Raw genomic sequence first — 19,262 nt, forward strand, 5'->3', positions numbered from 1 at the left:
GGGAAGAAAGTAACCTTGGTACTTTCTTCCCAAAAGCATTTTGAAGACGAGCAGCACAGTCTTGCGAAGAGAGAGAATTTTTAAAATCATAAAAAATCATCGCTCTAAAATCTTTTCGACCTAATTCCAATTTCGTTGCGTACGTAGAACTTTGATGCGTGATAAAAAACAATTCACAAATGATTTCCCGCCAATTTTTTTTATGTTGCTAGGAAGGTTGCAAGGTTTAAAAAAATATAACATTCAAAACTCAAATAGTTCCGATTAGCTAGAAGTGCAAAACTTTTAGTGTGCCCCATGTACCACACAATGTTTTGTCATGCCCCTCCATTTGTATGAAAACGAGCGTGCCACTTTTTCCCACCTACTGTGACGTACCGATGATATTAAGAAAGGTGTCCATTATCTAGGCCAACGTTTCTTTTCAAATTTCTACAGCTCTATACGGCACAATTAGGCATTTTTTCAATCCGATTGACGTCCGATTCCGATAACGGTGGAGCGCAGACTAAAGAACTGACTTTCGAAAGACGAGCATTGCTCGTCGTTTGGGAACGCGATATGGCAATAATGGCACGCGTGACGCGAAGTACATACACATGCGGTATCTATCTGTAGGTTTTCTATGAGAAAAAGAAAACAAGCAGTCTAAAACATAATATCCAACACGGTTTTTTTACTTTAACGCGGCGTCACCTTAATCCTTTACTCTCATAACCCAGTGGGACGGACGACCGACACGATCGGCGAGAGATCAGGCACAGGATCGACTTTTAACATGCCCATCCGACGCATGGATCATCTTACTTATCAGACAATCAGGTGATCAGCCTGCATTGTCCTAACCAAACTTGGAAATAAAAATATGTTTCCAACGCGGGAATCGAACCCACGACCTCAGAGTCAAGAGCCACGCTCTATACCACTAGACCACGGAGGCGTGTATGGCGTACATCAGGGCTACATAGCGGCACCTGGTGGCAAACGGAATATGAAACACCCTCATTAATGTAGTGATATCTATCGATAAACTTCGCCCATCCCTAGTCGGCCATCGGCGCCCCAGTAAGCCGCCAGACCCGGACGCGTGCGTACCAAACCCCCGAGCTTTGAAAGCTTCTCGTGAAAGCTGTTCCTTGTGTGTGATCTGTGTAGTGATAAGCTTGAGGTGAGCTTAAACCTGAGCTTTTACCTGCATGTATGTATGTAGTATGTACCGTCTAAAATATAATTCTATGTTTTACCATCAGATTATGATAATAATTCTCTTTTGGTTGTCAGACTAATGGTATTATAGTCATATTTTTACCCACAAATCATTATGGAAACCGTCAAATTACCTATGAATATGAGTCCCTGATAAAACAATAAATATTTAATCAGAAGACATTTAAATACAAGTTCTCATTTTGAAATATCTACAAAACGAATAACCTACTTACCGATAATAAGGTTTTACGCTTATAACTATTCAATGTCCGCTGTCCTTACCCCTTGTCTGTCTTATGACTTTTTCAATGTATTAGACAGTAATAAAACATTGTATAGTCTATCCACTACCTTAATAGTTCTATCCGCTACCTTAATAGTTCTATTGGAGGAAAAAACTACCAGGAAAAAACTGCCATTTGAAACGGATTATAAGGTGTCTAGTGTATGCTAGATTTTAACTGATTTATATAGTTGTATCATTATATTGGTGTTAAGGCTTTCATTACGGGAATAATACATTAATTACATAATTATATTTGAACTATACTTTTACCTGTGGTTCCGTACGTATCCCACGGTAACACCTTCACTGCTTCATACCTGCTAACCAAATATCTATAGAAGATACTTGCTATTCGATAAATATGATAGTATGTGTATGTTTGTGATGCTCTTACCCGCTTTTACATAAACCTAGATTGTAATGTAACCTAAAGATATTCTAGAATATAGACTGACGACAATAAATAAGGTAGCCTGCAAAACCAGAGATACTTCTTGTGTTGCGTTCTTCGTCCTTAAAATTCCACCTAGGTCTCTTATAAACCTAGTTGAACCGACCTATTCGTGCCGAATCAAAGCTCCTGCATTTGAATGTCAAATGTGTATACGCTATACATTTATACATATAGCGTAACAAATACGTAGCGCTTAATTGTTCTTGCTAACACAACGTATATCTGTGTGACTATGTTAAGAATTGTTATAGTTTTCCTCTACAGGATAATCTTGTGTTTTCTCCTACTATTTCCTTGTTCTCTCTTGGGACTTTTGGGCAAAATGTGTGTATGGCTAGTCTTTATACAAGGTGTGACAAAACTAAGTGACAATACTTTAGGGTGTGTGTGTCCCTTATATAAAGTTCACCGTGAAAGTTGCAGCGTTCAAAGAGCAATTTTTTTGTGATTTGCCCGTGGGCCGTGCGTCAGGGATTTTCTCATACAATAGTAAAAAAAGTTTATTTTATTTTCCCGCCAAAAACGGGACTTTGTCTCCAACCCCATGGTCTACTCTATATCTGTGTCTAATTAGGTATGTACATAGAAAGCGGTCCTATAAGTTCGTGAGATAAGCGCGTTCAAACAAACAAACTCTTGAGTTTTATAAGTTTAAATAAAACATAAATTTCATTTAATAGTAGATGACGCCCGCAACTCCGTTACGCCAAAACTCGTTTATCGCGCGGGAACCGTACATTTTTCCGGGACAAAAAGCATCTTGTCCTTTCCCGGGACTCAAAGTATCTCCATGCCAGATTTCAGCAAAATCGGTTCAGCGGTTTGAGCGTGAAGAGGTGACAGACAGACAGACAGAGAGACATACTTTCGCATGTCAGTGTGTCAGTCTGACCGTCATTATGACGTATTATGTTATGACTTATGACCTAGATATACTTGTTAAGAGGATTCCACACCGCCATTTTTTCCATACAAACGTTGTCCCCTGTTTCCTCCCTGGATAATGCTAGTAGAGTTATAATTTTTTTCCTGAATATCTACGGCCACTAATACAATGTCCCTATGTTTTAATTTTTTTCATAATTTAATTATTAAATAAGATATGAACGTTCAAAAACCCAAAAAAATGGCCAGATTTTCCACTGTGTTCAAACGTCCAGAAAACAGATTTGGATAGATTATACAAAAAAAGCAAAACATAGGAACACAGCTCAAGCCTTTGTTTTAATCTTTAATGAAAAAAGTACTTAAATCGGTTAAGTTTTGGAGAAGGAATCAGGGGACAACGAATCGTTGATTTTCTGGAATTTCTGCAGTTGTCTCTATCGCGTTCTGCGGTATATGCTTGAGGTAAGGGAGACAGCTATAGATATTACACGTACTTTTTTTTCATTTCTCTAGCCGCTGTGGTATCCTCTTAAAGATATGCAGTATTCCGTTAAATACTAGAAGTTACATAACCTATTAAGTACTGTATCTTATACCCAACTAGCAGTCCCGGTGAACGTTGTTTTGCCATAAAATGATTTTCCCTGTTTTCCTGCTTTTCTCTTGAAGTTTTTTCAGATTTTTTTTCTACAGACCTCACAGAGCCCAATACCTTTCCAACGAATGCAAAACCGTGGAAATCGGTTCGTGCGTTCTGGAGTTATAGCGTCAGGAAGGAAAACTCGACTTTTTTTTATATCTTCAATTTTTCTTCTATTCTCAGTAGTCTAATAAGACTACTGAGGATAGAAGAAATTTTGTCAGTATACTTATTTTCCCCTTTCATTCAATCCAATTGAGCCGACCCATTCGAGCCGGAGTGTGGTTTTTCAACATTTTAAAATCAAATGTGTAGGCACATTGCACACTCTTTTAACCCCCGTCGAGTGAGTTGCAAAATTGAAATGTCTATCCTTGACATCGTAGCGTCCAAACATGCATGCCAATTTTTTAACCGACTTCCAAAAAGGAGGAAGTTATATTTTCGTCTGTATATTTTTATCTACTTTTGTTTCTTTGTAGTGTAATCAAAGAGTTGTCGCCTGTCGGTAGATTGGTTATAGACAGATGGCGAACCAATGGCGAACCTTTGTAACTTGGTCGACTTATGTCAAGCTCAGCCGACAGTCACTACCACAGACATGTATCAAGATAGATACCGCATATTGTGTATGTACTTCGCGTGCCATATCGCGTTCCCAAACGACGAGCAATGCTCGTCTTTCGAAAGTCTGTTTTTTAGTCTGCACTCCACCGTTCGGAATCGAAATTTTAAAAATGCCTAATTGTGCCGTATTGAGCTGTAGAAATTCAAATAGAATCGTTGGCCTTGATAATGGTCACGTTTCTTATCATCGGTACGTCACAGTAGGTAGGAAAAAAGTGGCACGCTCGTTTTCATACAAATGGAGGGGCTTGATCTATGTTTGTGGTCACTACAAACATTGATTTACGTAATTCGTCATCTGTCTATGAATCAGTTTTCTGAAAGTACATGTTATGTTAAAGCCAAAAAATGGGTCTATTTAGTTCGGACCTTGGGACACTTTTGAAAATCTTCATACAAGAAAATTCTTTTTTTTGTCAAATGCTGCATTAGCCTTTTTATTTTCTCTTCAAGCTATTATGTCTCAAAGATCATTTGTTTGTGCCTTTTGTGCCTTGGCATAGGTACGTCTATGTGCCTCTTGAGCCTTGGCGTAGTCCTCCTCCAGCCTTTTCGACTGTAGTCTGTTACTGCTATTCTACTGTCAAAGTTCAAACGTACGTGGTCCTATATCCTGATTCTTACTTTTTTCCTATATAGATCTTTGCGATCTTAGCATTTTGAGGTGATGATGATGAGAGGGCAACGGCACGGTAACGCCGCAGGGCGCTGGAGGGGTGAGAGGCGCGGGGTAATCCTATTACTAACCCCTTCTGACCCACATGTCATGTCATGTCACAATTTGTTACATAATTAATTCCTGAATGGTGGCGCCTTCGACTCTGTCAATAGAGTGTTAAATGTTGAGATCACTCATGTTAAAAAATTTCCAGGAGTTTCACAAAAAAAAAAAAATTGTGAAAGTCCTGGAAAGACTACAATTAAAAAGTTTTTAAGCCCAGAAAATGTAAAGGACGTGAAAATCCATTTCAAAAGAACCGGCGATTGAAAGAAAACATCTCGAAATAATAGGCTTAAGCTTCAAAAACTGCAGTGTTAATATTAAACTGCTATTAATGTTATCAAGTCATCCCAGCCAACACGGCACCAATCAACGGGAATAGCCAGTATTGGATCCGGTATGTTGCTATGCAATTTTCACAGGCGCTCTTCTACTTCTATTAAAGCTGAGTTTAATTTAAGAATTTAATATTTCTAAAAACTCTTTAAATGTTTTTAAAACGTAATTAATGTCAGCAAATGCTTTTAGGAGGCAATCTTTTGGAGACACATTTACTCATTTTTCATGTTTTCAAGACAGCGCTGCTATTTCACGTCATATACGGTATACCGCTACTTTCTTAGTACCTATACAGTTTTCATGATTAATGTGATAAAATTCAATATTATTAGAAAATAAATATTGGTAATGTCCTGTAGTAAGATCACTCTTAGACTTAAATAGATAATATTATACAGATGTAGCGTACACGTGTAGTCCTCTAGTCAGAAGCGTAGCGTGCCTTGGTGGGGCCCCCTTTTTTATAAAAAATATTTTAACTTTAAGAAATGGTGGGTTAATAATTTTGCTCACGTTGGGGCCCCCCGTGGCCCGGGGGCCTCGTATAATTGATACGGCATATACGGGGGTAGCTACGCCACTGCCTCTAGTATAAATCGGCCGCCACTTTCACCGCTAAAAGTAATTATTTCGCATTCTTATTATTAATATTTGCCCTATTCTAAAAGCATTCGAATGTGATAATACTATTATCAAGTCAACAGAGTACCAATAGCGAGTTGAGCGAGAACGAGTATTGGATTTGCGTGTTTGCTATGCAATTTTTCACAGGCGCTTTTATTAACTCTCAGATTTCAGTTTTTTGCGGCTAACCGAAGATCTTGTGGAGGCTTGCCAATTTTAACGTTTTGGCTATGAATCGAATGGTATAATAGAAAAGTTCTTTATGTCAGTTTAAATGCTGACCTAAATTGTGATGGGAAATTGCGTGATCTAAATAAATAATGTTTTCTAGCCATCGTGAAACATTGCCTTAAATGGGTAGACGAAAAATCTAAGTCATAAAAGGTCTACGCTATAATAAAAACAAATGAGATTGTGTTTTCTAAATTATTTGTCGTCGTTTTTGTTTTGAGTTTTTGCGATTTGTACTATCTGCCGTTTAATGCTTTAGGAAGGGTATTCTACTATTTTTCTTGTATTAATATCATTCATGCCTTTCTCAAGACAGCTTTATTAAGTGCATTGTAGCTTGTCTTTCCCCCTAAAGAACCAGGTTCTCGTGGCTATTTACCACTTTTGTTTCTGGTTCACAGTTGTATTGGTTGGAATTTCGACTTCGAACTGAAATATCGCCAACAGCTTTGAAAACAAACTAAAACTTTTGTGATTAAGCCTTCATCTGCAGTGGAGCATAACACAACACAGTCCCTGACCGACAATAGTTGATAATCAAAACTTATGGCATCACAATGGATAGAATATAGGATCGTAGCATAAGCGGGATCCTAGACGAGCAATTTTATGGTGCACTATCATTGAAGAATATTATTGAACAATTTATTTGACAATAAGATTGAAAGGCTGGGGGCGTTCAATTTTTTTTTATATGAAAAAAGGGGGCAAACGAACAAACGGGTCACCTGTTGGAAAGCAACTTCCGTCGCTTATGGACACTAGCGTCTAGCAGCATCAGAAGAGCTGCAGGTGCGTTGCCGGCCTTTTAAGAGGGAATAGGGTAATAGGGGAGGGTAGAGAAGGGAAAAGGGTAGGGCCAATACCCTCCGGCCTCCGGTAAACTCACTCACTCGGCGAAACACAGCGCAACCGCTGTTTCACGCCGGTTTTGTGTAAGCTCGTGTATTTCTCCGGTCGAGTCGGCTCATTCGTGCCGAAGCATGGCTCTCCCACGTCAGATACGTGATGTTGCACAATATCACGTATTGTGCAATATTATCCCACCTAGGGTTTTTTTAATCGTCTAGGGGCCCGCTTACGGCGCGTTCAGACGTGCGTTCTCTGCTGTAACGTTTGGAAAAACACGCGACGCTAAATCCGCGTGCGCAGAAAACGCGCCCATAAGTATCCAGGGTTTCTGTAATATTATAGCCAGATATAATATTAGTCTGTAATATTATACCAAAGCAAATTAGTGCTCGTTTTATTTATTTCAGCAGAACCTCATGGAAGAAGAAGTACATGATAAATTCAACATGATTTGTTCAAGTGGGTAACAAATTACAATATCAGGACAATTATTAATTTATTCCCTTATTATTTTAACAAACCTTGTTACTTACCTACTTTGTTATCTGGCTGATATATCTGGCTGATATGCATATTTTTTTTTATTTCAAATCATTTTCTCGGACCGAAAGCCTCCATTTAGGTACTTATGCATAAAAACGTTTAAATTAAATTAGCGACTTTAATTAGCATACAATTGGTATAGATCATAAAGTATTGTTATTTTTAGTTTTTTAAATATTAATCTCTTTATTATGTAGTTTTAAATTTTTATTTCTTGAAAAGGGGCAAAAGAAATACACGCCTGGTAACAAATAGACGGTTGGACGGACACTAACCCTACTTATAGTCGATTAAAAAAGAAAAAAAACTTACCAAAAGACTAATAATAGCTAGTGTAGGTGAGGTATTTTCGCGTGGAAAACCGTTTTAAAGCCACTCGAGGTGTAAATAATGTAAATGTCCTAGGCTATCTAGATCTTGCCGCCGCCTAGGTCTAAACCTGGATCGCCGATAAGCCCAGGCAATCCATAATTCCTAACTAAATTAACTTACATTTTATAGTTTTCGTAGCGTCATAAAAGTTATGTTTTATTTGGGATTTCGTTGCTTTTAAAATAGTTTTAAAGTTATATTTTAGGTTTTATACCTAACATTTAAATATTTTTTGTAGACTAGATTTTACGTGGATATAAAATGTTTGATACTTATTTATTAATAGGGTTTATATGCGTCACTTATTTCACTTCACTGTAAAAATAGCAGCGCTGAAAGAGCAATTTTATTAAATTTAAAAAGTATATGTGTATTAATCTTATATCTTTAAACGAGCACTTCTTGTATATATATATATATATATATATATATATATATATATATATATATATATATATATATATATATATATATATATATATATATATATATATTTATATTTATATTTATATTTATATATATATACAGTGTGTAACAAAAATAAGTGATAATACTTTAGGGTGTGTACGTGTTCCTTGTAGAGAGTTCACTGTGAAAGTAGCAGCGCTGAAAGACGAAAAATTTTTTTCACTTTTGTATGGGGAAGGGCCCGAGCGTCACGAGTTTCGAGTATATATATATATATATATATATATATAATTGGAATCTCAGACTGGCCGTGTAAGCATTGTCAAATAGTATCTAAGATTCAATAAAAAAAAAAACTATAATCCATTTTCAATTTGTCAACTTGTTGTCAGCAGACTTCAACCATAAATAAAAGAGTATAATTCGTATGTATAGGCTTGTCACTCAAAAATCTGTCATTTCTCATGTGTGTGTGTTGTAGTGTGTGTAATGTTTTATTTCTTAAATTTTTTTATGATAAAAGCATAATTTCAAAATAATATTAGCTCAATGCACTCCTTCGCCATATAAACTATAACTGTGCAAAATTTCATGCACCTACGTTTCCCCATTTTTCGTCAAAAGGGATACAAAGTTTTTGGCTCACGTATTAATATATAGATAAAAAATATGACAAGAATAATAATAATTTTGCTGTTCAGTCAGGAAACTGACTTAATCGAAGAAGGACTAACGCTGAATTAACGTTGCATTATAACAGAATCGGCATGCTACGTGCACTCTACGTGCGTAGCGCGACGTAGCTACGGCGTCTACGGCGTAGCGCCGCGTAGCACTCGGGCTACGACGCTCAAAATAACTAGATTTGAAAGATTTTTTTGCTTTTAACCGACTACAGATGAAGATAATGACGAGTTTTTTTTTTACCAGATTATGTTTCACTGTGATGCCTAGAGTACGGAGCTGATTTTAATTAATTATTTTATTTGCTAATTTGCGGGACATTTTCGAGCATAAAAAATGTTATGCCGAGACTCATATTGAAATTAGTTGTAGGATATTGAAATTGGTTGTCTAGGATGTTGCGAAATATGCTTTATGAATATGAATGAAATATTGGATACCGTATTTTTTTATAATCAAAATACATTATCTTTATGGGGGCGACTAAACCAAAATTTTCGATTTTATAATTCCTTTTTATAATTGAAAATAAGCCCCGAATTGTTTCATTTTCTAAAATTAGATACTACATTATATTTCCGAGAATTCAATCTGAGCAAAAACACGATATCTTATAATTTTCTCGATAGAAAACAATAACAAAGATGCATCTAATTTTCACGATTTTTTTATTTATTGCCATAACCGTGCATTGAACTAAGTTAATGTTTTAACACATTGTATAAAATTCTATCATTGAGAGATCGACTTAGCGGATTTTTAAAATGTTGTATATTTATCGAGTTATTGAGAAAAAACTAATTTGGCGATGAATCCGGGTCGTCCTTTTTCACCTGGCATATGAAAGACGGGCGTGAGAGTGAACAGAGAAGGACGATGTTTGGTTTTTGGGTTAGTCGCCCTCTTAAACGAGCAATTCTTGTATATATATAATATATAATTGGAATCTCGGAATCGGCTCCAACGATTTTCATGACATTTAGTATATAGGGGATTTCGGGGGCGATAAATCGATCTAGCTAGGAATCATTTTTAGAAAATGTAATTTTATTCGTGTTTCATCGAATACCGAGCAAAGCTCAGTCAAATAGCTAGTATTATTAATATGCGAAATGTACTAAGATATTAATCGAGGTATATTTTTTTATAAAATAAGGGGGCAAACGAGCAAATGGGTCACCTGATGGGAAACAATTACTATCGTCGTCCATGGACACTCGCAACATTAGAAGAGCTGTAGGTGCGTTGCCGGCTTTTTAAGAGGGAATACGTTCTTTTCTTGAAGGTTTGCAGGTCGTATAGGTCCGGAAATACTGCCGGTGACAGTTCGTTCCAGAGTTTTACAGTGCGCGGCAGAAAGTTACGCGAAAAACGCACGGTGGAAGACTGCCACTCATCAAGGTGATGAGGATGGTATGTTTTTCGGGTGGGACGATGGCGAAAAGTTGCAGGAGGTATAATTCCGATCTCCAGTGTCTGTCGATATATTATTTCATTGTCTTCATAGAAATGATATATAACTAGTTGATGCCCACAACTCCGTTGCGCCAAATGTCGTTTATCGCGCCGTACCCGTACATTTTCGGGACAAAAAGTATCCTATGTCCTTTCTCGGGACTCAAAGTATCTCCATGCCGAATTTCAGCGAAATCGGTTCAGCGGTTAGGGCGTGAAGACGTAACAGACAGACAGACAGACAGACACACTTTCGCATTTATAATATTAGTATGGATTATAGCTACGTCTATGAAGGGCCTAAAGAAAACGAACACTTAAAATTAGTAGATAATATAATAAAGTTATTTAAAAAATAACTGTTCTTACTTCTTCGTTGAAACTCAACTACAGAATCCAATAATTGGAAGTGCCGTGTACCTTGGCCCTTCACGTTGCGACACTCGAAAGGGTTAAACGAATTAAACGTTATGAAGGGCCCGGCCCTTTAGCCAAGACGTTTAGTCTATCGCTTCTTTATACAAGATGTAACAAAAAAGTGATAATAGAATCTGTATTGTGTATTAATATAGAGTTGAAAGACAAACTTTTTTACTTTTGTATGGGTCCTGGGCCGCTCGCTCATACAAATACCATACTCATACAAATAAAGACGTGGGAGAGCCATGCTTTGGCATGAATGGGCCGGCTCGACCGGAGAAATACCACGCTCTCACGGAAAACCGGCGTGAAACAGCACTTGCGCTGTGTTTCGCCGAGTGAGTGAGTTTACCGGAGGCCCAATCTCCTACCCTTCCTACCCTCCCCTATTCCCTTCTCTTCCCATCCCTAACCTCCCCTATAATTACCCTATTCCCTCTTAAAAGGCCGGCAACACACCTGCTGCAGCTCTTCTGATGCTGCGAGTGTCCATGGGTGACGGAAGTTGCTTTCCATTAGGTGACCCGTTTGCTCGTTTGCCCCCTTATTTCATTAAAAAGAAATAAAAAAATGGCTCTTTCAGAACTACTACTTTCATGGCGAACTCTATATAAGGGACACATATACAGGGTGTAATAAAAATAACTGATAATACTTTAGGGTGTGTACGTGTTCCTTGTAGAGTTCACTGTGAAAGTAGCAGCAGTGAAAGACCAATTTTTTTTTCACTTTTGTATGGGGAAACTCGTGACGCTCGGGCCCTTGCCCATACAAAAGTGAAAAAAAACTTTCGTCTTTCAGCGCTGCTACTTTCACAGTGAACTCTCTAAAAGGAACACGTACACACCCTTAAGTATTATCACTTTGTTTAGTTACAGGTAGAATCGCCGGTCAAAAGGTATGCGATTGACATTATACGAGTCGAACGTCAACTTCATATTATCTATTATCGAACGCTTCTATCAATTACATACATTTTATCGGCAGTTCTATAAAGAAGCGATAAAGAAGCATCTTGGCTAAGGGCACCTTTTGTTTCTGACAATGAGGGGGGAACCGATATGGCGGATAAGGGGGGTACATTTCATTGAATGAAACCGCGCGTTTAATGTGTGCGGTTAAACGCCGATACGATTAGTTCCCATTTGTAGTTTTCGTATTTATTGTGTGTTTTACCGTGTAGCAAAACGCTGAACAGATTTTCCTGGGTATAGACCGTAAAGTAAAGTAGTAATATACCTAGCGGAATAGAGAAACAAAGGCCTGAGCAAGAGAGATATCACCATCAGTAACACTGCGTGGTAGAAAGAGACGTGTGATACATGTAACATGACAGCAGCATTCTTTTTTTGACGTCCAGTCGGCACGTGCCGCACGTTGACAATTTAATCTCATAGAATTCACGTTCAATCATGTTTGTGTAAGTGTATACGTGCACATATTCACACAGATGAAAACCAATTTCGGTTTCGTTTGACAGCTCGAGATTGTTGCTCTATCCCGCTAGGTATATTAACTTTATGGTATAGACATACTTTGAGTCCTGGGAAAAGACATAGCATACTAGATATCCCGGAAAATGTACGGTTCCCGGTTTACAAAAAAAAGAAATGGCAAACGAGCAAACGGGTCACCTGATGGAAAGCAACTTCCGTCGCCCAAGGACACTCGCAGCATCAGAAGAGCTGCAGATGCGTTGCCGGCGTTTTAAGAGGTTATATAGGGGAGGGTAGGGAAAGGAATAGAGGGTAAGAAGGAAATAGGGGAGGGTAGGGAAGGGAAAAGGGTAGGGAATTGGGCCTCCGGTAAACTCACTCACTCGGCGTGAAACAGCGCAAGCGCTGTTTCACGCCGGTTTTCTGAGAGCCCGTGGTATTACTCCGGTCGAACCGGCCCATTCGTGCCGAAGCATGGCTCTCCCGTGTCAAATAGAGTTGTGGGAGTCATCTAGTCTAGTGTATATTATTATTCTATATTTCCACTTAATTTTATGGGGTTGGTAGGGCCCGCATGCGGGGTGCGGGAGATTTCTGAAAGGCATGCCATGACCAAAGAAAATGCGCCATTACTTGTTACAGACTCCCCGTATGCTGTATACCGTACGAGTTAACGACTAATGAAAAATTAGTCGCAACGGTTAATACGAAATTTGTTTATCGCGCGGGAACCGTACTGTGGGATAGGAAATAATCTTTGATTCAAAGTATCCGGAATGTTCATTCATCGAAATCTGTTTATCAAAAGCATGGGTAGCATAACAGATAGATATTATACAGGGTGTAACAAAACGAAGCGATAATACTTTAAGGCACAAGGTCACCTCATAGCGGACCGCCGACCCATTGTGTGCGGACCGAGCATGTTCGAAGATGATCTTCGTTCATCTTAGGACTTCAACATCTCCAGGATTTAATGTCAATATTTATAGCTTGCACCAATATTTCACTCCAAATTTCAGACAGATAATTAGCTACAAAAAATGATTACTTTTCTCATTGATTAAAATAATACCTTTGTAATTTTCGTAATTTTACCTTTGTTAAATTTTTTTTTAATATAAAATGTGTGGACCGCGAAGGTCATTTCATGTCTTAAAACGGTCCCCGAGCGAAACTTATTGGTGAATGGTGACCCCTGCTTTAGGGTTTGTATGAGGCCCCTATAATAAATATTTAGCAGAGGTGAAAGAACTTTTTTTTTTACTTTTGTATGAGAAAATGCATGACATTCGGGCGCTTGCACATATAAATTACAAAAATGGTGTTTCAGCGCTGCTATTTTCACAGTAAATTCTATACGTGGAATACATACACACCCTAAAGTATCATATATTTTTGTTGCACCTTGTATACTTTCCTATTAGAATTAATTTGCTATCAACTACACTGTAAGGGCTATCACAATGCAGCACGCATTTCTTATCACACCTTATATAACCAGCAACCAGCTAGAATCAATCTTACGTCACGCGAGCTTAACCGACAGTTAGTTAACCCGCAGTTAACGCTAACGGTTCGTTAACCGTTAACGAGGTGGCGTTTAGATGTAATTACTTTCTGCGATTAGTCAGGAGGCTGCGGCGTTCGCTTCCGGATAAGGGTTTGACACCTAGACGCTTTTTAAGACTTGAATAATTCAAGTGTACTAAATTATTTAGAGTGTATATTGAGTTTATGTTATACTAAAGTGCTCCATCCATCCATTTTTCACATTTCAACTGTCGTCGGATAGATGATTATACTATCTATCCTAAAAAATGTATCTTTAAATACGCCTCGAGAACCCCTAATTTAAGTTTTAAAATATTAGTGAAAGACTAGGTATCTGGTATATATTCGTCGACCTCTGTGGCTCAGTGGATAAGCACGTTAGTAGCTTAAGCCGGGGATCGCGTGTTCGAATTCCGCCGACGTGACGGTACGAAAAGATTTCAAAGTTCCTGGGTCATGGATGTGTACTAAATATGTGTATCATATAATAAAAATCTTAAATATATTGTTATAAAAGTATATATTTTCGTTGTCTGGTACCTGTAACACAAGTCCTTCAGGTACTTAGCACAGACTGACGTGGTGTGAAGCGTCCATAGATATTATAATATTAGGAGGAAAGTGATACGAAGTACACTGGGTCATCTAGTTTATATTTTTGTTCTAAAAGGCCTTTAAATTTTATCGATTCCTTAAAAAAATAACATTACGTCTGGCGTAGGCTAACTTTAATATATTATTATAGTGTAGGTTGGTTATACACTGTACAGGTTGCTACTAAAATAGCTCACCACTCGTCAGAGGTCGCACGTCAGTTATATTAGTGCCTGAGGCCAGTGCGGTTTACATGGCTGCGATGACAAATAAGTCTCGGCTAAAGGACCAGTTTATAGGCTGTACTTTTGGCAGCGATATAGTTTTCGAGCTATCGGTTTTAAACGGTTTTAATACTTGGCGATTTGTATATTGTTAGCAAGTCTAATGTGTCTGTTGAATTTTGTATGAATCTGATTTGTGCTTTCAGCTTTGTTGACTCTGTACTTACCTGGGACTTGGGACTCGTCGATAGGAAGACAAAATGGCGGGCGGAATAGACTTATGAATTATCACGGGTTTTGAAGTAATTAATATGGTTTTTTCGCAGAGTTTTTTTCTTACTATAAGTTAAGAAAAGCGGACTATAAAGCGACTAAGGTTAATTGAGACCGAAACGCGACGCGTAGATGCATTTCTAAAATGTGGATATTGAAATCTGTCAAATCCATACAAAGGATCATGGGGATTTCGGTATATAAGTCTCAACATAAAATATATACCATTATATAGCTCTTAGTGGGTAGGTAAAAAAGTTATATGGCGCCCAGCCCCTAACAACTGTACATTTTGAAATAATATACAGTCAATGTACAAGACCGGCGTTACCGGCGTAGTTTTTGTCGTCTATGTGGTAAGATTTATTTGCGCTTAGAAAGGTAACGAGTGTCTTGACTTAGACAATACATCTTAGATTTACGCTCACAGTAGTAGTTTAATGTACTTGGGTATACCTTCCTAAAAATATATAATCCATTCTTGTTGAGCCCTATACCATAGCCCATTAATTTTTGCCCATCATCATTTATGCCGTGCTGCGCCTCGCCTCGCCTCGTCACTTTGCGGTCTGAATTGACCCTAATCCTTATAGTATTGGACTGACTGTAAAATCCTGTAGGAATCGTTTTTTTTCGATCAAATTTATTTTAAAATAATCTATAGAACGTATAGAATGGATTAATGTTGGGTTGCCTTGTCAAAAGTAGCCACAAGTACCTCTAATTTAGTTTAATGTTCATGAGATAAATGCATAATTTGTTTGAATATTTTTTTCAGTAAATTTTACATAATTTAAAAGAAAATGACGAGACAAAATAAGATATAAATGGTTGCCAGCTCTAAGTCGGCCGCAACCTAGGGTTGCCAGCCCGTAAACAGACATAGTTCTTCATCAAAATTAAAGCATCGATTTTTTTAATAATTTTGATACAAAATTAAAGTTTTATGCATTTTGTGCATGAATATCCATGGTTGCCAGTTGCACGATAGCCGCAAACTGGGGTTGTCATCACTTTTGTTTAAGACAAATGTTCAGGCCTACAATTATTATGCCTGGCAGAATTTGAGGACGTCGAGAAGGCGCAAGATTGCAATTTTTATTTAACAGGCGTTTTTATTTTTATGTCATTCCTTCTTAGTTCTTATTTTTCCATTGAATACACGCAAATTTGTATTACGGGCTTTCATTTTACACAATTAGAGGTACTTGCGGCTACTTTTAACAAGGCAACCCAACATTAATCCATTCTATACGTTCTAAAAATTATTTTAAAATATATTTGATCGAAAAAAACGATTTATGCAGGATTTTACGGTCGGATCTTAGGATATTATAAGTTCTTGTTGTAACATTGTCTGGTCATAATCTATCTTAGATCTTAGATAAAAATATATTAAAAAAATTGTTAGCCTCGCTATAGCTATATTTATACAAAAAATCTAAAATTTTGGCTCTATAACGGTACTGAACCCTTTGTGCGCGAGTTCGACTCGCACTTGGCCGATTTTTTTGTTAGACATAGACGTGTCACTTCAACAAGTCACGATTTTCTAAGTTCACATCGTCATTTTGACTGTATTATTGTATAGTAAAACCATGTAAAACTAAAAATAACTAAATAGCTAAAACTGCTTAGTTTCATGTCATTTAACAGCATAAGTTAGCAAGCGACACTCGCATCAAAAGTTATCGTGTCCATTAGGGGGGCAAATTGAAAATTCTCCGAGAGCATTGCATGCGCCAGTTTTGATACAACTTTGCCCCTCAGATTGGATTAAATATTTCGTTGACATTCGAGTCTAAACCTTTTGAAGCGCCCCTCCGCCCTGTTTGTTGTGAAATCAAATTACTCCACCCTAAACATTCAGGCTTTGATTTCAATAATGCAATATGTGAACTTTGAGAGGTTTTTAAAGGTATTGATTTTCGTTTAGCAGTCTTTGATTGTAGACTACACCGGACGAAGAAAATAATACGTTGAATGTCGCATAAGGTGTTTTAAAACAACTGCATATACTCGTAGGCACGTACGTCATCTATACTATAGGTATTTTATAATATTATAAAGCGAAAGAGTTTGTTTGTTTGAACGTGCTAATCTCAAGAACGACTGGTCCGATTTGAAAAATGATTTCAGTTTTAGATAGCCCATTTATCGAGGAAGGCTATAGGCTACATTTTATCACGCTAAAACTAATAGAAGCGAAGAAATAGAGGAAAAAGTGGAAAAAGCGGGGGAAATTATTTGAAAGGGCTTATCTCACGAACTACTTGTGCAATTTTTCTGTCATTTGGCACAGATAAGAAGTAGACCACGTGAAGGATCAAAGGCTATTTTTTGTGGACTAATTTGTCTGTGAAATATCTAATTTATGCGGGCGAAGCCGCACGGAACGTCTAGTCTAATATGTGTAATGACTCTACATAAAGAGGCAAAAATAAAAATTGATCTATATTTTCTTTTGTTATAATTGAATATGCAATTTCGAAAAGGGCACATATCTGTAAACTTAGAATGTTCAGGAACTAAAAAAAACTATAATTATTATATTGTCTAGGCAGGAAAATAATTGTCATACACAAAGTAAAATTATCATCTTGTAAAATTTTAACCAGTTTTAAATTTTAAAAAGTTATGTATTTTTTTTTTATTCATTTTGTTGTTTTTTTCAGATAGTTGTACGGAAGACAGTGACGATCTGAAACAAATCCAGGTAAGTTTTTTTGCATGAAAATCCTGACATTAATTTTTTCCGCAAATAACATTCATTCAGCGGTTACACCAGCCTGCCTAGCATACGCCAACGAGATAACTCACTCTCGAGATAATTAAAAACTACTCGTCTCATAATGTCAAAATCTCGACATTATCTCGACAAAAGTCTATAAAAATAACTTATTTCGATGATAAATCTACGCTGGAAAAAATGTTTGACATGCTAGGATCAATAGAGATGAAGAGACAAACCATCAAACATCGAGAAAACATGTAGAGTGAGATATCTCGTTGGCGTATGTTAGGCAGGCTGAAGAGATAAAAGACAGACGATAGACAAACACGCTTTTAGAATAGAATAGAATAGAATAGTATTTATTTCCAGGAAATTTGTTTAACAATGGTTCTTAATATTTATGTATGGTATCAAAATTTCTGCCTCATTGGCGTGGAAATATTGTCTAATTATTATTTCAAAACATTTTCTTTAGATCTTATTCTAATTAACATGCAACGTGCCTTAAGTAACTACGTCTTATTTTAAAAGATCTTATTACATATTTTAACATAATATTTTAACAGTAAAATCAAAAACATACATTAAAGTCATTTGATAGTTACGTCATAGTATTTAAAAATAAATTAAAAAAAAAAGTAAAATAAAAAACAAAATATAACAATACGAAGGAGGAGAAGCTAAAATTCCGTGTCAACTTTACAATCATGGATCATGGTAGTGGCTTTAAAGTATAATGGACTAACCACAAAAAACTAAACATCAATCGAACAGTGGTTTTGAGACCATTTTGTACTGAATATTTCTCTAATCAACTGTCCAACAGGTGTAAATATTATGTAGTAATACCGTAAATTTCGCTAGGGAGCCGTACATTTTTCCGGGATTTGAAAGTATCCTATGTCCATTCCTGTAGCCTTAGCACGGCCACCAGTAGAAATGCGAAAGTATGGACAAACTGTGGAGATAAACTTAAGGTAGCGTTCCGATCTTTTTTCGTTCCCAAAAATTCAATTAAAATGCCACTTTATGACAGACTATAGTCTTAAAAATTCAAATAATATCCTACTCTATGACATATACTATAGTCTGTCATAAAGTGGCATTTTAATTGAATTTTTGTCGGTCGCGATTGGCCGCGGTAAAGATCGGAACGGCACCTTTAGTTTATATCCACAGTTTGTCCATACTTTCGCATTTCTACTGGCGGCCGTGCTAAGGCTACTGGTAATAAAGTGTGTCCATACCAAATTTCAACAAAATCGGATCAGCAGTTGGGGCGTGAAGAAATAACAGACATACAGACACTTTCTTCTTCACTTTAGCAATTATATTATTAAGTATAGATAGTATGTATTAAGTATAATATTATGTAATTAATTAAAGTAGTAAAAATAATATAACGTTTAATTGAAAACGTACTAATTTCAGTCTAATAACATACCACTTTGAATTGCTGTGCAATTATATATGAATCAATTATTTATTGAAAATGTATATAATTTATTTACAAATCGCCCATCAATTTAATAATTTATTGCTTCGGTCTATTATCAATTAGGTAAATTGTTATTTTATGTTCGACTTCATGTGCCCGTTTTTAACCGACTTCCAAAAAGGAGGAGGTTATAATATGTTCGGCTGTGGATTTTTTTTATATTAGCAGGAAATGTACATTTCGCTTTGTCAAAAAA

At 36.9% G+C, this 19,262-nt stretch overlaps 1 protein-coding gene across 4 annotated transcripts in view; it reads left to right on the forward strand.

Moving 5' to 3' along the window:
* The first annotated feature begins 1,072 nt into the window (after positions 1-1,072).
* LOC121736801 (igLON family member 5) overlaps positions 1,073-19,262 on the forward strand; it is a 113,429-nt gene continuing 95,239 nt past the window's right edge. For 2 of the 4 annotated variants that reach the window (XM_042128196.1, XM_042128194.1), the window contains exons 1-2: positions 1,085-1,168; positions 17,510-17,550. The gene's annotated coding sequence lies outside the window, so the exon portion shown is untranslated. Of the gene's footprint in view, positions 1,199-17,509; positions 17,551-19,262 lie in introns of all 4 variants that reach the window. The other 2 variants (XM_042128191.1, XM_042128193.1) reach the window with 2 other exon arrangements.

Source organism: Aricia agestis, chromosome 19 (assembly GCF_905147365.1).
Source record: "Aricia agestis chromosome 19, ilAriAges1.1, whole genome shotgun sequence".
Taxonomy (NCBI): Eukaryota; Metazoa; Arthropoda; class Insecta; order Lepidoptera; family Lycaenidae; genus Aricia; species Aricia agestis.